Raw genomic sequence first — 24,781 nt, 5'->3', positions numbered from 1 at the left:
CTGAACGAAAGGCCATCCAGAGACTTGCCAACTTGGGGATTCATTCCATATACAGACAACAAACCCAGAAATTATTGGAGATGCCAACATGTGCTTGCTGACAGGAGCCTAATAGAGGTGTCTCCCGAGAGGCTCTGCCAGAGCCTGGCAAATATAGAGGATCATGCTCAAAGCCAACCATTGGACTGAGTATGGAGTCCCAAATGGAGCACTTAGAAAAAGGACTGAGGTAACAGAAGGGGTTTTCAGTCCTATAGGAAGAACAACAATATAAACCTCCTAGATACCACAGAGCTCCAAAAGACTAAGACACCAATCAAAGAGTCCACATGGTTCCTGTTGCATGTGTAGCAGAGGACTGTTGCAGGAAATATCCCTTATGAAATATTAATAATTACCTGTGGCCCATTCAGACCACTCAGATTTGGGTTTTTCTGTCTCCATCCTGGATCTTCCACTCTCTCTTCTCTCTCTCCCTTTTCTCTCTCCGGAACTTTGTGCCTGCCTTACTTTTTCACTACTCAATCACAGACCTTACCTTATTTTGTGCCTGACCTCACCTGCACATAGACAAAAAACTATAGAGAATGGTATTGTCTGGCATCAATAGGAAGAAAGGCCCTTGGTCCTGTGAAGGCTTGATTCCCTAGTATAGGGGAATTCCAGGGTGGTAAGGAGGAAGTGGGTGGGTGGTAAGGGGAGTACCCTCATAGAAGCAAGGAGAAGGGTCATAGGATAGAAGGTTCTGGAGAAGAAACCAGGAATGGGGATAAGATTTGAAATGTAAATACATAATACACACACACATATATATATATATATATATATATATATATATATATATATATATATATATATATATATATATAAAAAAAAGCCCAGAAAACCAGTACAAATAAGAAAGAACTTTTTTTTCATTCCAGTTTCCCATGAATTCTCTAATCATGTTGCTCTCATTTCTAATATATTTTCTATTGCCATTTCTACTATATGTTGAAAAGTAAAATCCTGTTATTTTTTTAAGCTACAAAAATATTTATTTGAGTAACTACTACATTTACCACTAAGGACCTGAATGTGTACTTTAAAAGTTGTCTATCAACATTTAAAGCTTTCTAGAATGTTTTAATAATCAATTGATCAAGCAATGTACTTAAGCATTTTCAGTCTTTCAAACATTTTTAAGATATACTTAAATACCAGACACTATACCACACTTCAGAAATATATGTAATTCACTCAATAAATTTTTTACCAATGAAATATCTTATGAATTAGACAGAGATCAAACTTTTAGAGAAATATGCTATAGAGAAGAAATCCAAAAAGTCCTCAGAAGACGGAAAGATCTATGCTCATGGATGAGCAGGATTAACATAGTAAAAATGACCATCTTGATAAAAGCAATCTACAGATTCAATGAAAATGCCCAACTCAATTGTTTAAAGAGATAAAAAGAACAATTCTCAACTTCATGTTGAATAACAAAAAAAAAAAACCACGCAAAATAAACACCAAAAATAGCAAAAACAATTTCAAAAAATAAAAGAATTTCTGGGGGACCATCCCTGACCTCAAGTTGTACTACTGAGCAATAGGGATAAAAGTCACATGGTATTGATACAGAGACAGACAGGTTGATCAATGGACCCATCTGTGGACATATGATCTTTGAAGAAGAAGCCAAAACCATACAGTTGAAAATGAAATCATCTCCAATAAACGCTGCTGGTGTAACTGGCAGTCTGCATGTAGAAGAATGAAATTAATCCATATCTTGTACAAACCTCAAGTCCTAGTGAATCAAGGAATTCCACATAAAACCAGATATTCTGAATATAATTGAAGAGATAGTGGGGAAGAGCCTCAAACACACAGGCATGGGAGAAAATTTTCTCAACACCAAGGACATTTGTCAACAATTGACAAGTGAGACCTCATGAAATCAAAAAGCTTCTATAAGGAAAAGAATATTGTCAATAGGAGAAAATGACAAACTACATCCAATAGAGGGCTAATATCCAAAAGATACAAAGAACCTATGAATTTATACTAAAGTAAACCAACAACCGAAATAAAAAATGGGGTACAAAAATAAACAGAAAATTCTCCACTGAAGAATCTCAAATGGTCTAGAAGCACCTAAAGAAATGTTCAAAAATCTTAGTCATCAGAGATATGTAAATCGAAATGACCCTGAGATTCCACCTCACATCAATCAGAATGGCTAAGATCAAAACCTCTGGCAACAGAAGATGCTAGCACAAATATGCAGAAAGAGAAACACTCCTCCATTTCTGGTAGAATTGCAAACTGCTAGAACCACTCTGGACATCAATATGGCTGTTCAACAGAAAATTGGAAATAGTTCTACCAGAAGACCAAGCTATATCACTCCTGGGCATATACCCAAAGATTGCCTACCATTTCACAAGGACACGTGCTTCACTATGTTCATAGCAGCCTTACTTATAATAGCCAGAAGCTGGAGACAGCCCAGTTGTCCTTCAACTGAATAATGGATACAGAAAATGTGGTACATTCACACATCAGAATACAACTCATCTATTAAAAACTAGATTGTCACTAATTTTGCAGGCTAATGGATGGAACTAGAAAACATAATCCTGAGTGAGGTAACCCAGACCGAAAAGGACATACATGGCATGTACTTATTGACAAGTGAGTAATAATCATCTTCAGAATAGCTATGGTACAACTCACAGAACATAGGAGGCTTAACAAGAAGGAAGGCCCAAGTATGGCTACTTCAATACAACTTAGGGGAACAAAATAATCACTGGAGGTAGAGTGAGGGCGGAACCTGGGTGAGAGAAGGGCGGGAGAGGAAAAGAAAAGGGGGTCAAGATCAGATACGGTGCAGAGAGACAGGAGAGAAGCCCAGAGGAACAGGAGAATGAATAGAAATATGCAGCAATGTGGGGTGGGGGACAGGAGGAACTTCTAGAATTCCCAGACACCAGGGATATGAGAGGCTCCCAGGACACAATGTCCCCATTATTGGATGATATAAGCCAAAATGCCCAGCAATGGGGAACTGGAACCTCAAGAGTCCACCTCCAGTAGATAGACATGGCTCCCATTGAAGGATGAGGCCACCCAACCCGTCTCAAAATTTTTGACCCTGAATTGGTCCTGCCTAAATAAAATGCAGGGACATAAAATAGAGCACAGACTGAAGGAACAGCCATCCTGAGACGTCCCCAACTTGTGATCCATCCCACGAGCAGATCCCAAACCCTATCATTATGGTTGATGCCAAGATGTGCTTGCACACAGCAGCTTGCCGTGACTGCCCTCTGAGAGGCTCCACCAGCATCTGACTGAGACAGACGGAAGTACTAACAGCCAACCATTGGGCTGAACCTAGTGGAAGAGTTAGGGGAAGGGCTGAAGGAGCTAAAGGAGATTGATCTCCCATAGAAAGAACAGTTTCAACTAACCTGATACCTCAGAGATTCCAGGGACTAAGCTATCAAAAATCATGTATGGGCTAGTGCGTAGAGCCCCTACATAGGCAGCAGAGGGTTTCTTTGTCTAGTCTCAGTGGGAGGGGATGCATTTTATCCTATGGAGACTTGATTCCCAGAGAAGGGGTATGCAGAGGGTTGAGGTGGAAGTGGGTATGTCATGGGGTAGCACCCTCTTAGAGGCAAATGGGAGGAGGAATGGGGTGGTTGTTCATGGAGGGGGGAGCTGGAATGTGGGATCAACATTTGAAATGTAAATAAATAAAATAATAATATTAGTAATAGCAATAGTGATAGTAATAATAGAAAGTATCTGTTTCCTTAATTTCCAAATTCCCCTTTAGAGGGCTATAAAAATGAACTGGGAAACAAATATTCATTATCCCTACAGAATTTGGTTGAAAAGTCTGCTTAAATGTTGCTATATTAACAGTAATTTAAGTATGTGGCAGTATGTTTTAAAATGAAATGCAAATCAAAGGTTTAATCTGACTGGCTGCAAAATGAAAATACAAATCCTGAAAAGACATGTTAGTAGGTTATATTCTGGTGTGACTGATAACTTTAATTGAAGAGTAATTTGATTATTGCGGATTTTGAAATACTTTTGCTTTGGAGAATTTTATAGTTGGTTCTACATTGTGCAGATTTGTTTTCAAAGTATAACCTATTCTTTATGATCTTCTCCAAAGCCTTCACTTATCTATAGAAGTATAAAATGTTAGCATTTCTACTTAAGAGTCTAGACAATTTTTTTTAACACTTTAATGCCCTTAGGAAGCTGCTGATACTGAATAGACTCACAAAGAATATAAATTAAATGTAGATAAAAACATCATAGGATGACAACATAGAATTAAAATTTTAATGAGTAACTTTTCAGGCTGAATGATTTTAATTTTTTACTTACATTGTGAATAAAATGGCAGTTGTGATATTGTCTGAAATATTTTATCATCAGCTAATGAAACTAATATTTATTATGATGCATAAACCTTCTATTATAAGATAGGTCTGAATTACTGCTAGGAAAAATGATAGAATTACACTAAATTTAGTGTTGTAGCAGATACATATTCCTGAAGAGTGAATACAGGACATAAAATTAGATCAGAGTGAGATATATGAGATTTCATCCAAAGAGAAGCCATGTGGACTATATGAGGGAAAGGCAAAGGAAGCGACCTTAAAAATGAACCTGGATATGTCTATTACTCCCTAATTGCAGCAGAAGTAATAGACATTTGGGATCCACCAATATCCAATTTGGTAGCAACCAAGCCATTTAGTTCACAATGGTGGCACTAGCCATGATAGTAGTTTGTGATCATTTCTAGCTCCCACAAAGATATCTCTGTAGACTAATCACTTATCCATTGATTATACACATTTGTTTAGAATATATTTTTGTGATGATTACAACCACAAAATTGTCATTACTTTTTCGGTGAATGAGGTATCTTAATAGTATTTTGAACTACTTAATTTCAGATTGGGAAGATTATCATAATATCAAAATACAGACAAATCATTAGAAAACAAATACTGGAGCCTTAATTTTCTGTCTTTATTTATATAGCAATGAACTGATACCATACAATGTCTTACCATTTTTATCTAGAGGATAAAAATAATAAAAGTCAAATAATTCAAAATAAAGTTCTTTCTTAAAATATTGACTTCTGTTTCTCCTGGTGCATCTTCAGCCATTAAATAATAATACATTAACCCCGAAGCATCAGTTATATTTGGAGACAGCCATTCATCTCATTTTAAAGTATTTATATATGAATGCATCTGTGGAGTTTTAAATTGCCCCAAATGGCCTACACACTTGGTTACTTTTACATCTCTGTTTTCATCCACAGACACAACACACACTCCTGCGCTCATGCATACATACAAGGATCACAAATATACTCATACTTCTCCCTCCGTGCATCCTAATTTTCAGTTTTTAAAATTCTATTTCTTCATTTTAATGTTCTCAATCAACTCCTTTTATACTCTCCAACTAATAATATCTTTATTTTCTTATTTCATCCTCTTTATTCCACCCTTCAGTTTTCCATCTGTTCACTGTACAATCTATAGCCTTGCTGACCTCTTTAAAGGAGGTAAATCATGGATATCCACACCGTTCGCTGTATGTTAGGATAAACCTGATACTTTGGAAGAATGTACAAGAAGTATTAAATCCAATGCACTCCACATCTTAGTTTTTTTTTCTGTTACTGTAATAAAATACCACAACAAATTACATGTAAATTGGTTATATTGCTCAAAACTCCAGGTTATAACCTATGATTGTTGAGGGATCAATGTGCTGATCATATATGGCAGAGAATATGGATTAACATAATCACTGCTTTCGGTTCAGTTCTATCACTTAAGATGGTATTGTCACTATCAGGGTGGGTCTCCTTTTCTCAATTAACCCAACAAAGAAAATCCCACAAAAGCATAGCCACAGGCCATTCAAATCCCAACAGTTCTTCTTTTGGACTCCCAGGGACATTTCAAGTATATCTCTAGGCATAACAAAGCGAAACAATAAATACGGTCTGTGTGCTTACTTTACCACAGCTTAATGACCACTTTGATGGTTTAATTCACTTCATCAAGTGTTTAGTGACTAGTATAATTTCCATTTACAAATTCTAGGCTGGCTTATTAATGATGATATCTTATAGTTTGTCTGAAAGTACACTGTAAATCTAATCTTGATCTAATCAACCTTAGGATTCTTTGAATAAAGTTTACTCTTAGATATCTTAAAGCAAAGAAAATAATTATAGCACATGTATTCTTATATTGAATTAATACAATTATTCATAATATAAATGTATATACAAAATTGGTTTCTTTATGCTACTTTATATACTCAATTTCTAAGAGCCAAATATATGTTACTTATTGTATTAGTTCATTTCTTCTATTTTGTTTGTTATAATGTAGTCCAGAGCTTCTTTATATCACATGATTAACAAAATGACATTTAAAAATGTTTTACTCAGGGACTAAACACCAACCAAGGAGTACACATAGAGAGACCTATGCCTTAGCCGCATATGTAGAAGAGGATGGCATTTTCTGGCATCAATAAGAGGAGAATCCATTGTTCCTGTGAAGGCTCTTTTCCCCAATGTAGGGGGATGCCAGGGTGTTGAGGTGGGAGCGGAAGCATTTTCATAAAATCAAGGGGAAGGGGAAGGGGGATGGGGAAAGGGGATGATATTTGAAATGTACATATATAAAATATCCAATAAAAATGGAAAAGTGTTTTTTTTCTTTTTCTTCTTCCTCCTCCTTTCCTCTTCCGTGGAGGATTTGGCACCATTATTTTAGGAGCCAAGATTGTGGTTGAAGTCATGGCCATCACGGAAGGCTCAGAACTCATGGAGGTAAAGTTGAAAACAAGGAGTAAATCACCATCACCAAGCTGGGCCACCTTGAAAAGGATATGAAGTTCAAGTCCTTGGTGTAGATCTACCTGTTCTCTCTGCTCATTAAGGAGTCTGAGATCATTGACTTTTCCCTGGGTGCATCCCTAAAGGATGAGATTCTGAAGATCATGCCTGTGGGTAAGCAGAGCCTGCCTGGACAGAGGACCAGGTTCAAAGCTTTTGTCATTATTGTTACTTGGAACTACAATGGTCACATTAGTTTGGGTGTTATTTGCTTCAAGTCACTGCTATCTGAAGGGCCATATTAGTGTGGTTATCCATTGAAGCATCAGCAATCTCTTTGGTGCTCTACCCTAAAACAAAACTGAGGGTCTCTCTGACAGAAGTCATGAACTGCCACTAGCTCATCAGTTGGGTCTTCCTTCACATTTCTATTTTCTGTGCTGGGACATTATTTGGCTTGAGCTTATGAAGTTGATATACACGATGTCACAATGTAATGAGTTCATCTGTGCAGCTGCCCTGTTGTCAGCCATCTTTGGTTGATTGAATTCAACATCCTTTACTGCAATGAACCCTGAGCCTTGAGAGAAGAGGGTGTAATATAGATATTTTACTTAGGACTGAGAAATTGGTAATCTTTTTCTCTACCATGACCACTGGGAATTTCTAAACAATGATGGACCAATACCTTGGGTATGTTAGAAGAGAAAATAATGAATCTACTTGATCTTATTGGTACAGAAAAGAAGTTTTTGAACCTAAACTAAGCATTAAGAACAAGAAGTAGTAAGTTGAACCTCATGAAATTAAAAATGTATACCAGTATACCCTTATTTAATTGAGGAGAAAATCAACAGAATAGGGTAAAATTACTGCCAGATATATGGTTGGTACAGAATTAGTATCTAGAAGATGCAAAGAGTTCCAAATATACTAAACATCAAGAAAAGAATACAGTTTTAAAACGTGGAACATTGAACTAAACAGCAAATTTTCAAGAAGATATAACACAAAAGAATTAGAAACATGGAAAATGCTCAGTAGATTCAACATTTCAATTCTACTGGTAACCTTCAGAGAAATGCAGGAGTACAAAGGGACATAAGTTTGTAATAGGACAGGAAGGATTAAATGTGACAGAGGTTAGAAGTGCAGAATAAAGAATGGAATGTGGAGAGAAGTAAATAATACTAAAGACCTCTTAAAAACCAGAACTAAACCTACAACTGTAGAAAGTCTCTAAATATGCATATATCTACATATAAAAAGAGTGGAAGAAGAGTTACTTGACAATGAGTCAGCAGTGCCTTGTTAGTTAGGCCAGTAATGGATCAGTTCTTTGTGATTGTTGGATGGGGAGTTCCCAAAGAGTATCAAATTGATAGGCTATTATCAATACCCTTTGTTGACCTTGACTCCCCCAGACTTTGACTAAAACCCTATTACTATGGGCACCACATGAGTGGTTTACAAAAAACATGGAGATGATTCTTAGAAGCTTCAACTCTAACAGCTAGCTTTCACAGTGCTGGAAGGCTCTGTGCATAGTACTGGAGAAGAAAAGTTACCATCTTGTCCAAATTTGAACTCTGAGAGTTACAGAAAAGAACAGCCTGGAAATGACTATACACTGGTATAATATTGTCATGGATATCATAGGAATAAACAATTATTTTCTGATTGCATTTAAGGCCTGCTCTACTAGATGAAACTTATTTGTGACATCATTATCAAGTATGAACCTCTGGAAGATCACAGGCTCTATCGGAGGATCAGCTGCCAATGAGCTGCTTCCCAATGAATTAGACCCATAGACTATGGTATCTCTCAGAGAAAGTTCTTACTACAGTAGACCGTGAATAGGAAACACTCAAAAGAAAGACTATTTCTAAATGTAATTGAACATAAAAATGTTACTTGATAGGTTCCACTGTTCACAAAATTCTTATCACAACGTCAAAAAATGTAAGAAATTGCACAGTTCTCAAATATCGTATGATTGGTGTTAAATATAAAAACTCCTTTCTCCTTTCAAAAAGCAATGTTGTTTGGTTTTAGTGAGCAATTTTAACAGTAGTTACATACACTCATGTGAATACAGAGTCAGTTTAGTATTATTTTATGCTGCAATCCTTATGAATAAAAAAGAATAAATTGTGTGGTATAAATTAAAGTCAAATCGTCGAAATCTTTTAATCTAAATTAGCTTTCCCAAAACTAATGATGAATATTGCCACCTTAACAACCATCTCTAGGTGTTAGAAATAAATAGCTTCTTATCAATTTGTAAATATACAGCTATTGCAGGCATTCCATTGTGAGCATCCACAATTATTTCTCTGTTGATTCTAAATCCAAAAATAGATGCCATTAGGCTCAACTATTGTTATGTTGCCAGCTGCAGCTGCACATTCTCAGTAATAGTGAGGAAACGATTGAAAACTACACTATAAGAGGTTCTTATAAAGGTATGGATGTTGTCTTACATTTTTAAGAATCCCTGTCAAATCACCTGCACCTGGATTCTCCAGAGGCACATCTCATTTTAGATGACAATAGTGTAGTTGTGAAATTTCTTCATCATGAGTACACAAAAGAATGTTTTAGCTACTTGAGATTTTTTTTGTTGGCATTATTATTTCTGTTTTTACTTGTCTTTGATGTTAGTAAAGAAAATTGCTTAGAGCTTTTTCTGCAAAGCTTTGGTTTTAAGTTTAACATTTACATGTATATGTACTGTGCTTTATAATAAAGTTCCACACTAAAAGACAATTTTAACTGAATATGAATTAAACACAGATTTCTAAGCATGTTGAACAGAAACAGAGAAACATACACATATTTTTGAAAATTTTAATTAGCATATAAGAAGCAGGTTTCCTTGTCACATTTGTATACCTCCTTTTTGTTGATTCGTGGCTACTGCATTTCTCTGCACTTTCTGGGGTTGTACCTTCCAGCTCTTGAAGTTTCCTTTCCACTTTGCTTTCTTATGTCTTTTGTCCTTTAGACTTCACACCTGTAAAATCTGCTTTCCTCCTCTCCTCAGCCCATACTGAACTCACTCCAAGAATATACACATTCGAGCAAAGAAAATTCTAGATTCTTCTAGGATTCATACACTAGAAAGACATGCAATATTGTGTTACTGAGTCTGCACTGCCTAGATTTAATATACATTTTAGTAGTATCCACTTTTGTGCAGAATGTATAATTTTGTTTTTCCTTGTGGTTTAGTAAAATTTTATTTCTTCCATGTACCATGTTTTCTTTATTCACTTACAGACTAGTCTGATTCAATTTCTGAATATTCAAGGATTTCTTAGTAGAAGACAGAGTTCATGAGTTCTTGGATAGATATACCCAGGAGAGAGGTAAGTATATAATACTTAGGGTTTTTTCAAAGCTTTTTGAGACCCCTTTGTACTGATATTCATATTGCTGTACCAGACTGTATACCTCACTATAGTAAGTAATGTTACCCTCTCCTGAATTCTTGTCAGTTATCACTGTTAATTGGTTAATTGTTTTTTTAGGGGAGAAGAAGGAGAGAGAGAGAGAGAGAGAGAGAGAGAGAGAGAGAGAGAGAGAGACAGAGACAGAGAGAGAGACAGAGAGACAGAGACAGAGAGACAGAGAGAGACAGAGAGACAGAGAGAGACAAAGAGAGACAGAGACAGAGACAGAGAGAATCTTCACACCATGTGAGATTAAGTTGTCAATTATTTTAATTTGCATTTCCCTAATAATAAAACATACAAAACCATTTTGACTGGCTATTTTTTCTTTTGAGAAGATTTTGTCATGCTATTGCCATATATTTTTATTGACACTTTTTATAGAACTATGTTTCACATGGAAATGGACCTGCATTGCTTCCTCTCTCCCTTTCCCTCCTCTAATCCTTTCTAGGACCTGCTGTCAAACCACACTACTTACAAATTGATAGACTCATTTTTAACGTTTCTTTATTCTTTTTAATCTTAGATTTGTATATAAATTTTTTGCATCTTTTGTTTTTTTATTAAGTCAAAGATACTATGTGGAAGAAGGACATGAGACTCTGTTCTGCAGATACTTATTGGTTTTATGGATCTGCTACTCCTTCAGATTAAAAGTATTAGAGAGCTCAAAGTTAAAAGGCACGTACCTACATATAATCAACAAAATATACAACAAGCTAATAGCCAACATCAAGCTAAATGGAAAGAAACTTAAAGCAATTATAGTCAAAGAAGGGACAAGGAAACGGCTGTCCACTCTCTTCCTAACTATTCATATAGGAATATAGTACTTGAGGTTCTAGCCAAATCAATAAGATAACTAAAGGAAATCAAGCAGAAGGAATGAAAACAGGCAACCTTGGGAGGTAAAAGGTAAGAAAGGATCCTCTAGAATGTACCGGAGACAAGGAAAATCAGGGGGAACAAAATATTCATGGGATTAAAGGGAGGGAGATCTGGGTGAAAGATGGGAGAGAAAGGCAAATAGGTAAGCAGGATCAGGCATCTGGAGAGGCCGGAGAGAGTTCCAGGGGTCCAGAAGAATGAGTGGAAATATGCAGATGCAAGGAGTGGAGGGTGAAGGGATATTTTAAGAATTCTCAGAGACCCAAAATGAGGGAGGTTCAAAGGAATTAGTTCAGGACACCTTAGCCAAAATGTCCAACTTTGCAGATATAGAACCTGAAAAGAGCACCTTCACTAGCCAGAGAAGACCCCCAGTAGAGAGATGGGGACACCAAACCACACGCAAATTTTTTTTTTACCTCAAATTGGCCTTTTGTAAGAGAAATTCAGGGACAAATATGGAGCAGAGATGAAAGGAATGGCTAACCAGTGACTGACCCATTTTGAGAACCATACCATGGTCAGGCACCAATCCCTCACACTATTAATGATGCTATGTTGTACTTGCAGACAGGAGCCTAACATAGAATGCTCTGAGAGGCTCTATGCTGCCACTGAGTGAGACAGATGAAGAAACCCACAAACAAACATTGGACAAACATCAGTGACCTCTATGGAAGAGTAAAAGGAAGGACTGAAGGTCCTCAAAGTTATGGCAGCCCCACAGGAACAACAGTGTCAACTAACCTAGAACCCTGGGAACTCCCAGAGGTTGAGCCACTAATCAAACAACATACAGGAGCTAGAACTGGGCCCCAGGCATATATGTTGCACAGGGCTGCACTGTCTGGCCTCAGTGGAGAAGATAGGCCTAAACCCGCAGAGCTTTGGTGCACCAGAGTAGAAGGACATATGTATGTGGGGGAGAGGGAGGGTAGCTGTCACAGAAGTGAAGGGGAAGGGATGGGGGAAGGAACTCTGTGAGAGAGGACAGGGAGGGATGCACCATTTGGGAAGTAAATAAATAAATAGAAAAAAAAATAAATTGTATTGGCTGACATAGAAAGAACTAATTCCATTTTTCTCCAAATGCGAATGCAGTTTTTTTCATTCACTGTTTTGATTGGGATATAATGATCAATGAATCAATCAAATAACACATTTTTTTTTAAAAAAATAGCATTTCCTTTTTTATTTTTATTTCTATTTTTATTGGTTATTTTATTTATTTCCATTTCAAATATGGTTCCCCTTCCTGATTTTCCCTCTGAAAACCCCCATCTCAATCCCCTTCCTGACTCTATGAGGGTACTCTCCAACACACCAACCAATCCTCCCTCACCCCGCTAGCTTTCCCCTATGCTGAGGCACCAAGTCTCCACAAGACCAGAGGCTTCCCCTCCCATTTATAACAAATAAGGCAAACCTCTCCTATACATGCAGCTGGAGCCATGGATCCCTGTATGCGTACAGGCTGGTTGGTGGTTTTGTTCCTGGAAGGTCTGGGACAATTGGTTTGTTGATATAGTTGTTCTTTCTGTGTAGATGCAGTTCCCTTCAGCTCTTTCCGTCCTTACCTAAATCTTCCACTAGGGTTCCAGTGCATAGTCCAATGATTGGCTGAGAACACCCGTATCAGTACTGGGCAGGTGCTTGTAGAGCCCCTCAGGGGACAGTTATACCAAGCTCTTGTCAGCAGGCACTCCTTGGCATCAGCAATAGTGTCTGGGTTTGCTGTCTGCAGAAGGAATGGATCCCTAAATGGAGCAGTCCTGGATGGCCTTTCCGTCAGTCTCTGTCTAACACCTTGTGCCTGCATTTCCTACAGACAGGAATAACTCTGGGTTAAATTTTTTGAGATGGGTGGGTGGCACCATCCCTCAAATAAGAGTCGTTCCTAGCCACTGGATATGATCTCTACAGGTTTGCTTTCCCCTTTCTTGGTTATTTCAGCTAATGTCTACCCTCTTGGGTCCTGGGAAACTCTTGCTTCCCTGGCATCTAGGATTTCTAGGGGCTACTTTGAATTCCCCATCACACTGCTACACACCTCCACTCAGTTGACTGACCCTTTTCCCATTCTCCCCCATCTCCTTCTCAATTTACTGTACTTTTCCCTCATCTCCTCCCACACCTGATCCCTCCTCTTTTTCCCTCTCCCTCAACTCCCCTTTCAAGTCCCCTCCCTCCCTCTACTTCCCTTAATTGTTTTGTTCCTCCTTCTAAGTAAGACTGAAGCATCCACATTTTGGTCTTCATTCTTCTTAAGCTTTATATGGTATGTGAATTGTATCATGGGTATGCTGATTTTTGGCTACTATCCATTTAACAGTAAGTACATATCATGTGTTTTCTTTTGTGCCTGGGTTACGTCACTCAGAATGATATTTTGAAGTTCCATCCATTTACCTAAGCAATTTATCCCAGTCTCCCTCCCCATTCATCTATGAGGGTGTTTCCCCACCTATCCTCCAATCTCTTTCTACCTCTCCACCCTGATATTCCCATACAGTGGGGGTGGCAAATCTTGCCAGGACAAGGACTTCTCCTCCCATTGGTGCCCAACAAAGATATCATATGTAGCAGAGGAGGACCTTGTTGGGCACCAATGGAAGGAGAAGCTCTTCGTCCTGCCAAGGCTGGATCTCCCAGTGTAGGGGACTGTTGTGAGGGGGAGCTGAAGCATGGGGTGAATGAGGAAGTTAACACCCTTATAGAAGACGGGGAGGGGATGGGATAGGGGGCATAGGTCCGTGAAATTGGGAAAAGGAATAATATTTGAAATGTAAATAAAAATATCCAATAAAAGAAAAATAAAAAAGAGTAGTCATATAAGTACAGAGAGGAATTTAACATCTGCTACCATGTTCTATTGTTTACGACCTCCTTGCTCCAGCCTCTTTTGCCTCTCAAAAACGTTTCTCCCACCCATCCTTCCTTCTCTTCCAATGACAGGCCCCCTCTTTTTAAATTTATTTTTTATTGGATATTTTTTACTTAGAGTTCAAATGTTATATTCCTTTTCCTGGTTTCCTGGTCATAAGCCTCCTATCCCATCCCTCTCCTCTCTTTCTATAAAGGCTTTCCCTGTCTCCAGCCACACTGACTTCCTGCCTTGCCACCCTGACATTCCCCTACACTGAGGGATCCAGCCTTGGCAGGAGCATGGACTTCACCTCCCATTGTTGCCAAACAATGCCGTCCTCTGCTACATATGCAGCTAGAGCCATGGGTCTGTTCACGTGTACTCTTTGGGTAGTGGTTTTTAGTCCCTGGGAGCTGTGGTTTGTTGGCATTGTTATTCTGGGGTTGCAAGACCATTCAGATCTTTCAATCCTTTCTCTAATTCCTCCAACAGTGATCCTGTCCTCAGTTCAATGGTTTGCTGCTAGCATTCCTCTCTGTATTTATCCTTCTTGGCTGAATCTCTCAGGAGAAAGCTATATCAGGCTCCCTACAACATGCATTTCTTGGCTTCATCAATATTGTCTACTATTGGTGGATATGTATATCCTTTGGTGGGGCAGACTCTGAATGTCTTTTCTTTCAGTCTCTGCTCCAAAATTTGTCTCCATAACCCCTCCTGTTAATATTTTTGTTCCCCTTTTAAGAAGTATTGAAGCATCTGCACTACGGTCATCCTTTTCCTTGAGCTTCATATAGTCTGTGGAGTGTATCTTGGGTAGTTTGACCTTTTTGGCTAATATCCACTTACCAGTGACTACGTTTTTTTTTTTTTTTTTTTTTTTTGTCTGGTGTGTGTGTGTGTGTGTGTGTGTGTGTGTGTGTGTTTGTGTTTTGTGATGGGGTTACTTCATTCAAGTTGATGTTTTCTATTTCCATCCATTTGCCTATGAATTTCAGGAAGTCATTGCTTTTGATAGTTGAGTAGTACTCCATTGTGTAGATGTACCACATTTTCTGCATCCAGTCCTCTGGTTTCTTTCCAGCTTCTGACTATTATGAATAAGGCTACTATGAATATAGTAGAGCATGTGTCCTTGTTGTATGTTGGAGCATCATTTGGGTATATGCCCACGAGTGGTATAGCTGTGCCCTTAGGTAATGCAATGTTCAATTTTTTGAGGAACTTCCAGACTGATTTCCCGAGTGGTTGTACCAGCTTGCAGTATCCCAAACAATGGAAGAATGTTCCTCTCTCTCCACATCCTAGGGAGCATCTGTTGTCACCTGAGTTTTTGATCTTAGCCATTCTGACTGGTGTGAGGTAGAATCTCAGGTTTGTTTTGATTTGCAATTTCCTGATGACTGCATATGTTAAATATTTCTTTAGGTACTTCTCAGCCATTCTATATTCTTCAGCTGAGAATTCTTTGTTTATCTCTGTATCCCATTTTGAATATGTTACTTATTTACATTTCAAATATTATCACCTTTCCTGGTTTCCTCTCTATACACCACTATCCCATGCCCCTCTTCCATGCTTCTTTGAGGTGCTTCCCCATCCATTCACCAGCCCCAACTCACTGTCCTGGCATTCCCTACATTGGGACATTGAACCTTCACATTACCAAACCTCCTCTCCCATTGATAAGGCCTTCCTGTGCTACATATGCAGCTGGAGTCATGGGTTCCTCCATGTGTAATCTTTGGTTGTTGGTTTAATTTTACACAATGGAGTACTATTCAGCTATTAAAATCAATGATTCCATGAAATTCTTAGGCAAATTGATAAATGTGGGATGATGTCACATGTGAGGCAGGTACAAGATAGATTGAGGACTGTCACTGGATTAGGCAGAACGATTGGCAGGAGAAAAGTTTCAGGGAAGGGGAGGAGATTGGAATGGAAAGGAGGAAGAAATAGTAGGAGACTGGGAGAGTAGCCACAGAGAGAACATGGAAGCTGATATTAAGATTCCATGCTGTACCTTTGCTAGTTGTTATGAAAATTCTTAAGGGATGGATGTGTACAGGGTTTTGTATGTTTATGTGGGCAATTATATCTTATCAATTAGATCAGAGGTTGCTGTGTTGTGTGTTCTTTCTTGTGGCGAATTAAGTTTAAGGGAATATGTGGCAGCTGGAACACTTAGCTGCCACAGAGTTGAGATGTATGTTTCTGGCATGGAAACCTGCCTTGGGCACTGAATGGGTAGAGAGATTGTTGCCAGGCTCAGAGAGAGGACTTCAGCAGCATGATATAGGATGGAACAGAGTGGGTAAGATGTTTTGCTGACTGAGATTAAGATATCTATCAGATATCTTGGGACATTGTAGTGTCGACCTAGTGGAGATAAAAGACAGCATTTTAATTTTTATAATTTTACAACAGATGAACATAGAAAATTTCATCTTGAGTGAGGTATCCCAATCACAAAAGAATATACATGATGTGCACTCATTGAAAAGTGGATTTTAGGCAAAATCTTGGAATACTGATGATACAACTCACAGACTATATAAAACTCAAGAAGGAAGACCAAACTATGAATGTTTCAGTCACTCGTAGAAGGTAGAGAAAAATATTCACAGGAGGTAGAAAATGGAAGAGACTTGGGAGGAAGAAAGGACAGGGAGAGTGAAAAGGAGGGAATGATCAGGTATGGGTCTAGACACTAGGCATGTACAAAGCATCAGGTAATTGAACAGAGGTATGTAGAGATGGGGGGTTGAGAACTGGTGATAGTCCCTAGAAAGTAGTCCCAGATATCAAGAAAGTAAGAGGCTTCCCGGATGCAAAGGAGAGTAAATCAGCTGAAATGCCCAACAAGGTTGAAAGAGAACCTGTAGAAACCATATCCAGAGGTTACGTGAGTCCCCTGGTTGAAGGATGGTGCCATCTAATCTTTTCCAAATTTTTAGCCCAGAATTGCTTCTGTCTAAAGGAAATACTGGAACAAAGGGAAAAAGCAGGGACTGAATAAAAGGCCTTCCAGAGACAGCCCCACCTGGGGATCCATCCCATATGCAGCCACCAAACCCAATAACTTTTGCTGATGTCAAGAAGTGCTTGCTGATAGGAGCCAGATATAGTTGTCTCCTGAGAGTCTCTGCCAGAGCTTGTCAAATACAGATGTGTATGCTTGCATCCATCCATTGGAGTGAGCACAGAGACCCCAGTGGAGGAGCTAGGGAAAGGATCTAATGAGCTGAAAAGGTTTGCAACCTCATAGGAAGAGCAACAATTTCAACCAACCAAAACACCCAGAGCTCCCATGGACTATACCAATTATTCTTAGGTTTGGTCTTTTTTCATTGTGTCCTGGTTGTCCTCGCCTGCTTTGTGTTAGGAGCGTTTTGCATTTTGCGTTTTCTTTTACTGTTGTGTTAATGTTTTCTATGGTTTTTTCCACATCTGACGTCCTCTCTTGTGTTCTGTTGGTGATGCTTGTATCTATGTCTTCTGATCTCTTTCCTGTGTTTTCAGTCTCCAGCCTTGTCTCTGTTTTTGATTTCTGTATTGTTTTGATTTCAATTTTTTGATCTTTGATGGTTTTGATTAATTATTTCACATTTTGGTAGTGTTTTTCTGTATTTATTTAAGGGATTTATGTGTTTTCTATTCAAGGGCTTTTACATATTTATCTGTGCTTTCTTGTTTTTCTTTAAAGGCATTATTGATGTCCAAATTAAAGTCCTTTATTATCATTATGAGATGGTATTTAAGATCAGAATCTTGCTTTTCAGGTATGTTGGGCTATCCAGAGCTTGCTTTGGAGGGAAAACTGGTTTTTGATGATGCTATAAAACATTTGTTTCTGTTGTTTATGTTCTTTCTCTTGCCTCTCTCCATCTTATTATCTCTGGTGTTAGCTGGTCTTCTGATTCTGACTGGAGCCAGTCTCTCCTTTGACCCTGCAAACCTGAATGTGTCGAGATCAAGCTCTCTTTGTGTGTGATTGGGGATGGAGATGGATGTAGGACATGTTCTGCTTCAGGGTTCAGAGGCAAAATGGAAGGATCATGTTCCCAGCTGAACAGGGTTTACTGTGTTCCCTGGGTCCTGGGAGGAGTCCAGTTAGGCCAGGTATTGGGGTGGTAGTGGTGGACTTGCCTGTGAGCCTGGGTGTATAAGAACTACTGGGGATCAAACTGTCTCTGGGTGTGATTGGGGTAGGTAAGGCTATAACACAGGGTTTGCTCCTGAATACACATGCAAACCAAAAGGATCTTGTCCTGGACTGAGTGGAAGTTCCTGAGTACCAAATAACACATTTTAATTAGATATTTTTCTTGCTAAGTATGAGATATTTCTAGAAAACTGAGCAGTGTTAAGGAAAATTCAGATATCCTTTTACCTTAATGTAGCTTTCAAATATTTGCACATTATGCAGAAAGAATAAAAGAGTGAAGATAATGTTAAAAGGAAGAAGCACTATATCTGTTACTAAATTACCCGTTAAAACAATTCAAGCCAAAATTCCCTAAAATTAAACACTATTAAGGAAAGAAGTTGCAATATGATATCCTAGTTACTTTTATAGAAAAAGAAAATTATCTTACTACAGAGAAACAACATTTGATGGGTACTCAGAAAAATAAATATAAAAGAAATATTCAAATAAATTAAAAGAGCATTGAATATTTATAATTATGGTCTCATAAAACACTAATCATTGAACTAAAAATATAAATTGAGGTAATAATTGTGTTTTCTAACTTCTTTCTCCAATAAGGAAAATAATGTAAAGAACAAGGAGAGAGAAAACAGAGGTAGAAGGAAGAAAGGATAGAAGGACTAAAGGAAAGAAAATTATTGACTTACTAGTCGAGGTTTGTAATTTTCATCTTAACATCTTCACTCTTTATGCATCTACTATCTAAACTGTGCAATCGAGGGATTTATTTCTGTTTCTTTATAATATTCATAATTCTATCACCAATCTTCAGTGTAGAGTAAATATTTTATATTTGTCCTAAATCACATAGACCTGTAGATTTTTTCAGAGATCCGAGCATAGTCAGTGGTTGTTTTGTAGTTATTATAAATACTTTCCTCTAGTGAATTTTATAAAAAAAATGGCTGGAGACAAAAGATCATTATTAGAAGATACCACAAATAATAGGATTCTATCTGCCAGTATTTTCCTTCCTGAGAACTAGTCCTGCTGATTTCAGCAAGCAATAGTATAAACAAAAACAAATTGCCCCAATCCACATGTCACACTATGTCTAGGCATTCTACATGTTTTTAAACAGGTACAATAACATTCTGCCATGGTATAAACAAAACCGTAGAGACATTTTATATTTAGTAGATCTGAGAAAGGTAATTTTAGTTTGTCTAAGAAGTATATTTGATAAACATTTCATAATACATACTATAGTGATAATACAATAATTATTGATTAATTAATATGTTTTAATCTGTATTTCCATTCAGGAATCAAGTGTGCTATGTTTTGTAGCATTTTCTTTGATTTACAATTCCTGGGTTAATTTTTTTCTAAGATAAACTAGTTTTTAAATATAAAACATTTAAAGTGACATTTACAACATATATTACAATTATTTTCTCCACTCTTTATAATTCTTCAAAGAGGCAAATGGATATCAAGGGAAAGAGTTACTATGAGTCTGGGAATATCAAATCCAGGATCAGATAACTGCCAGTCTCTCATAACAAATTCCTTTACCTGTGACTATACTGCTTTTATAGCTATCTTCAGTATGAATTTTAATGCCTTGTTATGAGTGTCTTTGTGTTTAAATCATAAATAATAATATTGTCAATGATTATCTATATCTTTAACCACTTTGCACCACAAATCTTATGATATATTTTCATCTTATTTATATTTTCTATAATGTCAACATGCCAATTTCTTGGTCATTAATAATGAGAGACAACTTAGGCAAATATAGAAAACCATGTTTGGTTTTCCACAGTCATTGTCTAAAGATATTTTCTTTATTTCTAAAATCTTTAGATTAAAGAACTAAACCTAATCCAGTAGTCAACAGCACTGAGAGGTCAGCCGCATTTAAGTGATTAGGTTTAGCAGTCTCACCCACATGTGGATTAATAACACTATCGCAAGAATTGTTATTTCAAGAATATTTTTTCTTTTAATATTTATTTATTATATGCATGTGAGTACACTCTAACTACCTTCAGACATGCCAGAAAAGGGCGTCAGATCCCATTACAGATAGTTCTAAGCCACCATATGGCTGCATGGAATTGAACTCAGGACCTCTGGAATAATAGTCAGTGCCCTAAACTACTGAGTCAACTCTCCAGCCCCTCAAGAATTATTTTTACAAGAGCATGATTGGCTCTTTCAGTTCCTTTCATCTCAGCAACTCATCAACTTCTATTAATTGTCCTTCCTTTTACTTTCCTTCACCCTTTGATGGGTGAGGCAAGACATACATGTTTGCCAGCTGGTGACTCCTAAATCTTGAAATCCCAACCATTCAGAACTATATCAAGCAAATCTTTGTTACTTAGAAATAACACAATCTGTGGCATTACGTCATAGTTTGATATAAGGCAAAATAAATCACCTCTTTTTATCTCTTCTTCAGTCTATTCTTCTCTATGACATATCGATCATTCAAAGGAAAAATTTTATCCCAACGATTGTTTATACTTGATGCAAGTTGTTTTGTTTTTTCTTTATTCTTTTAATTAAATACCAAACTTAATGAAGGCCTTTGGAAACAAAAACATTGTAAGTTAAATATCATTTGGAAAACATTGGGCTAAGTGACTTTAAACAAATAATCAATAGCTTTTCTGATGATTTCCTGCCTTTTCATTATGTTTGTGACTTAGCCAAGTACTTTGTAATCATTTTGGTCACCCAACGAGTGACCTTGCTCTCATTTGTGATCAACTGTGGATGTTAATATTGATGGGCAACCTGACAGTCTGTAGACTGGCACAGGAAACATGCCTTTGGCTATGTCTGTATTGGAGTTTTTAGATTGCATTGAGACATGAAGAGCTACTCTAACTATGGACAGCAAAATTCCAAAGGCTGGTTCCCAGATTGAATTTCAAGAGAGCAAGCTTTGTTCTCAAACTTATCTTTCCCTTCTCCCTGACTATAGATGCAACTTGACCAGTTGTCTCCTCTTTTCAGGAATAATGGAATATTTCACCAAAATTTATAATAAAATAATAACTCATTCCCTTAAGTTGACTTTGTCCATAATTCATTGTATTATATTAGCCTAAAGGAGAATTGGTTTTGAGTAAAATTGACTTGGTAAAAATGGTCTTCTAAACATTACTATATGCTATGGCTAGAATCTGAAATATCTCCTGTAAACCTCATATAACAGAGGACTAGTTGTTAAATGGAAGGGATTAGGAGTGGTTGGATAGTGAAGAGATTTGACATAATGGATGCTTCTTCCCTTAGGATTTCTAATGACATTTAGGATATTGGGTAAAGCTGAGGAATTACGTTAATGTGTACTTACACTACACAGAATACATAGAACTGGGGTTTGTGTTCACCTACTCATTCCTAGCTTCCATGACATAAATAGCTTTCTGCTGCAAAACATCTGTATCACTTGTTTCTACCTTACAATAGGTCTAAGAATACCAGACAGGTGTCACAGAACAAAGCTTTGAAATTATGAGCCCAAATGAATATTTACTTTCCTATCATTTTTCCAGTGGGAATTTTGTTATCATCTCAAAGCTAAAATAGTAGCCTGTGAGATAGTATTTTAGGTCTTCCATTCTATAAATTGTATATTCTTTCACAAGACTAGTTCATACTCCTAGCTTTAAAGAAATAGTTTTTTTTTAGCATAATATGTACTGACAGTAAAGATGAAATTGCTCTTCTTTAAACTAAAAATTAGAAGGATAAATAACCTAGCAGTATGAAAATAGAGTGATATGGACTTTGGTGCTACAGACAGCAAGCACTCAATAAAAAATAGGATAAGCGTGTCTGAGGCTTCTAATAGGTGCTTAGAAGAAAAGAATGGTTGTGGTGGGGACAAATAAAATGTAGATCCACTTGAATGGTTTCCTATTAAACCATTTTTTAATGCCAAACTTGCTTAGAAATCACTTTTTCTTTAGGAAGTTAGTAAGCAGCCAGAGTATATGACTTAATCACCCCATTAGTGCTTTGTACTTAGTTTCTGTGTCAGCCAAGAGATGGGCCAACACTAGAGTTTATTTCTATGTGCTAACCTCTCCTTTCCCTAATTATATGGTGAACTTAAGGTGTGGCCCACTTGTCTACTATTTATAAACTTTTTCATTACTCTGTTGCTATTTATAATTTGGCTGTTGGACTTGTCTCTACAGCACTGACAGATTAACCTGTCCCAGCAGTATATTCTGAAATAAGTTGAATGAATTGAGGTGGTCTTTTATGTACCCATTTTAATGATGTGGTTAATTAATTTTGGTATCAATACAATAATTCTCACTTATTCTGTTTTCAGAGGAGCCACTGGTTGCCATTTCCTTATGCCATCCCATTTCCAAATTGCTGGTTTTATCTTCATAGATAGACCCACAGTTTTTATTATAAACAGCTGTGGACACTTTAGATTCCTTGGTTTCTGTTGAGGCTAGCATCATATAAATTTGAATTTTCTTTGCAATTTAAGCAATAGGTTGCAGAAATTCTTTGAGATCATAAACATAGTGGATGTCCCCATGTCTTGAATCCTCTGTGAAACAGTTGGTAAAGCATAGTTACCAATTATTACCCAATCACAGAAGACAACTGTTTGTTTTTTATATAAAAATATATTAATTTTATTTAATAAATATTGATGATCTAGAACGCATATATTTTCTATTTTATATAAATCTTATAGGATTCTATATAAATTCTATTCATTGAAATACCAACTCCTAGTATGATAGAATTAGGAAAGGGAGTGGGGGGCTTTGGGATTTAATGTGTACATTCTACTTGTGGATCCGTCATAAAATGGTCCCTAAAGAGTTTTATATGGAAATATAAATTCCATGTGCTTGTACCACTCCCATTCTTATTTAAGCTGTGGATGTAAGGTGATTATTTCTTGTCCATTTTAACAAATATTCTTTATAGATGGACTGCACTTGACATGGCAGAGCCTTGTCCTGGAATCAGCCTGCAGGGCTGTGAGAAACAGAGTCTACTTTAGAAGCCTCCTGGTCTATAATACTTTTACAGAGCCATGACATTTTACTATGGCTAAAATCTTTTGCTGAGCCTGTGCATTCTGTACACCTTGCCAAATACCATTCTGAAGATGGGTGTATTGCAGACTGACCCTCCTCAGGTAGGTGTTTTTCCTTTCCTTTTTCTAATAATAGTAGTAAGAGGCTTAACACATTTGCATTTCTCAGGCAGTGTTATTCTAATTTATTTTCTATCCTAATGCTACCCTGTGGGTTTGTTAGTCCTCCTTTTATATACTTCTTCAGCCTAAATTAAAGCCAAACAAGCATATCCCATTCTCTAGGAATATTATAAAGGCCAGAAGGCAAAATCTTCCTTGAACAGATAAAATAGACTTCTTAAGAGCTTGTTGCAGCTTCTACTATACCCTTGCAAGATTGTTCTTCCTCTCTGACCTAGTAGGCAGATTCAGAAGTGCTGCACATGGAGCAGGGAGGGAGGGAGGAACACCTGTGTAGCTACATGGAATATCTAATATCTAAGTGAAATTGTGAATAAAATTATGCAGCTAAATAACTGATCAAAATAAACTCCTGCGTAGGAAGAAAGGAAAGAAACAAAACTAAGATGTCTCATCTCATGAGTTCAGGGGGAATTCCTACCCATTTGTTGTTGAGGTTGCTTTCTGACTCTTAAAGTATGTTTTCTTCTAACAGCTCCTCTTACCTGTTTGTTCACTGAGGAAACAGGACCTTCTGCTACAGAAGTAGAGAAACCTGTTGACTATTACAACTTGATTTTACTCAGTGCTTTTCTTCTCCTGGACACCAACGTGTCTTAAAAGTTTTGGCAATAACTGAAAGCTGCAGCTATGGTTCTGACACATCTCATTAATAGCATCTTTCATGAACCAGAATGACGTTTATAAAATTCAGTTCACAGAGAGCGAAACTGAGCTACTTCGTATACAAGAGACTATTTCCCTTCAGGTGGACCTTCATGAAAGGAGCACACTTGAATTCATTCTGTATATCCCAGTAGTAAAGGAGAGATTAAAGTACAACATATGGATTGTTCCACTAGACCTCCTTCTCTGATGACTGGCAAAAGAACTTGGGCTCTAATTCAACCCAATCTTCATGGCATGACACAGGCAGTCACATTCTTATCTGACTTACTCTCTGCTCTTCCATTCCGTTCCTCACCTGTTATAAAATATGAGACTTTATTCCATATGGTCACCCTTTAATCTAGGACTCAAATAACTTATTAGAAATAAGCTTGGAAATACACACATAGTAGACGTTGATGTGAATTCTACTCATATGAATTTTGATTCCTTTTACAACTGAATAATAACTACAAGTGCACAAAATAAAGGAAGTTATGAAATTACTGAGCAGTCACCAGAGTTCAGGCAACTGGAGACAGCAGACAAATCTATTAAGGTTTAAATGTGAAACTCACCT

Source organism: Rattus rattus, chromosome 1, assembly GCF_011064425.1.
Source record: "Rattus rattus isolate New Zealand chromosome 1, Rrattus_CSIRO_v1, whole genome shotgun sequence".
NCBI lineage: Eukaryota > Metazoa > Chordata > Mammalia > Rodentia > Muridae > Rattus > Rattus rattus.
The sequence above is the reverse complement of the archived record's forward strand: the minus strand, read 5'-3'. Positions refer to the sequence as shown.